This window comes from Olea europaea, unplaced genomic scaffold (assembly GCF_002742605.1).
Source record: "Olea europaea var. sylvestris unplaced genomic scaffold, O_europaea_v1 scaffold256, whole genome shotgun sequence".
Lineage (NCBI taxonomy): Eukaryota > Viridiplantae > Streptophyta > Magnoliopsida > Lamiales > Oleaceae > Olea > Olea europaea.
The window spans coordinates 36,680-40,038 of NW_019243883.1; the positions used below are offsets into that span (position 1 = coordinate 36,680).

Here is a 3,359-nt window from a genome sequence, read left to right on the forward strand (position 1 = left end):
TCACAAAATCATCCACTAGAAAACGGCTAGGGTAGAGGTATATACGTAGGGCTAGGCTAGCTTTTACTTGGACCAATAAGGAGATTAAAGGGGTCAAGATTCAAAGTCATCTAGGAGGTAATATAAATGGGCCGGATAAAGCCTTTGGACTTTGTTAGTGATAATTATTTCAATCATCGGCTGAGACCTATGAAATATATTCTCACATTAACATCATAGCCCAAGATTTATTGGGTATCAAAACCCAAGAATATTCTTCTTTATTCTGATTAATATTTCATATTCTCCTATGTAATGTTGAAGAGCTTTCATGTCTTCTTACCAAACCTTTAAGTCAGTGTTTTTTGTGTTTGTTGGGGGACTAAAAGCCATATTATTTTGGAATATACTTTTGTTTGCAATAAAACGGTTATTCCTAAGAACAGTGTTTTCTCAAAAGGAGTTTTACTTTCTTTAATTGAAGTTAAAGTTACTGCAGTATTTTTAGTTCATTTCAAGGTTTCTTGCGATGCGGAGAGTATCCATTTCAGTTTCTCCTTGTTTCTCATATCTGTAATCTGCTAATAGGTTACTGATAGTCCTTTTTTAACTGAGATGAAGGTTATCAGTATTTTGTGCAGTAAAAATCATTGGTTCTAGTAGTTACTCGTCGCGATATTGGGGATCTCAAGTAGAGATAGGTGATATATTAGTTGGTCTATTGACGTCCCAAATGGTAGAAGAATATTTGATGTCCATAGAGATAAATGGTTACTAGCCATAGTCGGCATTAAGGTATCTATTTCGAAGAAAAATAAAACACTTGATCGACCCAAAATAAAAAATTGTTTGATAGTATATAGCCCATGTGCTAATATTTCAATTAGAGTAAGAAAGTTTAGTCATACTCACCAAGTTAATAATATATAATCTCAAATAAACTATTTATTAGGCTTATTGAATCAATAGAAATAGTGATTTGGAGAATCAAAATACAATCAGGCTCCTTTCTAGTTTTCTATTAGATGCAAAATGAATGTCACTTGATAATGTCCAAGCAAACTATCGATTTTCCAACGATATATACGCAAATCTAAAGAAGAAGTCATCCACATCAGGTAAGTGGATTGTGGGATCTAATTGATCGGACAATTTGGTTGCTTTTTTGTAATGTTGTAATTCATAATCAACAACTATAGTAGTTATCTTATATATGACATCTTGTTATTTGGGGCATTAATTTACTGTAATTCTGTTGCTTTAAATAACAAGCAACCATATAGAATGACTATTGCAATAGCTGACTACTGTAATTGGTATTGTAGACAGTTTCCGTTAACGCCATCTATCGTGGTTGCTGAGTTCAACAACGAAATGTAATTTTTAGACTTATTTGGGCACAAAATATTCTTTTATCCGTAGGATGTACAAAAGAAAGTCATACAATTTTGCTACTACTTTAAATGAATATTTGTCAGTAGAGAAAGTATTAAAGATTGTTGATTTTTTTATTTTTTATTTTTTTGGGAAATAAAATGAATGATAAGACTTCTTATTGCGAAGACCTTATAGGTCATAGTCGATAAGAAAATTCAAGTTGCATCAAGCCTTTGAAAAGCTCATTCTTAATTCTGTGAGTTGAAAAAAATATTAGGTATTTCATGGACTTAAGCCGCATATGCTTCATCTCTTACGAGTGGGAAATACTGAAAATAATAAATGGGTTTTTGGTTCTTAGTTTTGGATTTCAATTTGAATGTAGATATTAAATTTCTGATTCTTCCTTATTTGCTGGGTTTGTGAAATATCTTACTTGATGTTCTTTTTGAATTAATTGAGTAATTAATTATATAATTTGATGGACGTGAAGATATCTGGGCGCAATTTCAGTTCAATTTTTTATCTTGCAAAAGTAGAAAATTAAGTCCAATCCAATTTCATCTTGCAGAAAAAGAAAACCGCCGTTGCCGGGGATCGAACCCGGGTCACCCGCGTGACAGGCGGGAATACTTACCACTATACTACAACGACCCGTTTGTTCAGCTTTGGCTTTATTTATTTAAATAAATATTATAAACTTGAATTTTGACTAGTGTATCTTTAAAGAATAAGCGCTTGTTTGATAATAATTTTAAGTGAATTAAAATTAATTTTTTGACCGTTATTTCACTATTTCAACCTTCATTTTTGAATTCCCCTCTCACGAGTTGGACCTACTTTTCTCTAGCGGTCAAAAAATCAATTATAAAAAAGAATAGATTATAGAAACAATCAATTAAGTATTTGATAGATTTTTGTTTCAAAATTACTGCATATTTAAAATTAGCATTTTAATATTTGATAAACAGTTGCTGAACTGGACATTGATGATGATCTATTTTTACTTTTATGACAATATGTAATATTGTTAAATATTTCTATAAAATAAAATATTCACTATAATTAATTAAAATGAAAACAAAATTAATATGTGTTAAATCTCAAAATTTATAAATTACAAAACAAAGGAAGTATAGTTTGTGTAGTAAAAAAATGAAATAACTAAATTAACTAGGATTAAAATTAATATGCCAGTTATAAATAATTGGATAAGATAAAATTATACTTTTGTTCCTTCTCAAATTTGTTGTAATTGTGTGTATTATTCTATAATCAGCTTTTTAAAATTTACACACACTTAAAACAATCATTAATTATTTATAAATCATAGACTAGGCTCTAAATTCAATTCCTAACAGACTTTAGCCGATGGCCCCAAACTGACAGGACAAAGAGGAAGTGGAAGGGGCATTTTGAAGAGAATCTTTATTTTGAGAGTATATTTTATCATTTGAAAATTATTTATAAATTTAGAGAGTTAAAATTTTGAAATACTTCAACAAACTCTTTATATTTAATTATGAATTTCAATACTCCCAAAAAATTGAATCCTCCATCAGTGGTTGTGAATGACTGATTTTTTCAATTTTTTCGACCTTGGTTCCTTAGGAGCAACTTTAGACCAATCAATCGAATATTGATTTATACGTAATTAATCAAACACTACTTGCATGGGTGGGGCAAACTCTTCTATTCCGGTTCATTGTTTCTCTTGGATATATGGTTCATCCAATGCTCCAATAATTAAGCACAAATTTGGAGAATAAAGATACCATGATAAAAAATAAAATAAAAAATTGTTGATTAAAACTTAGGTTCTAAATCTTCAACATTTTAAATCTGTAAATTTGAATTTTTAGGTGATTGAAATCGTTAATGTAGAAATTAAAAAAAACTGCATAGAACTTATGATTGAATTGAATAGAACGTTAAGAGGTTTGACAATTTTGCTTTCCTGATTCAGGACAGGTAATGTACAAAATTTGCACATAACTTAATGT

At 29.7% G+C, this 3,359-nt stretch overlaps 1 non-coding gene across 1 annotated transcript; it reads right to left on the reverse strand.

Moving 5' to 3' along the window:
• Positions 1–1,938: 1,938 nt before the first annotated feature.
• On the reverse strand, positions 1,939–2,010 carry TRNAD-GUC. Its single transcript has one exon. It is a non-coding gene; the product is annotated as a tRNA-Asp (tRNA).
• Positions 2,011–3,359: the final 1,349 nt, after the last annotated feature.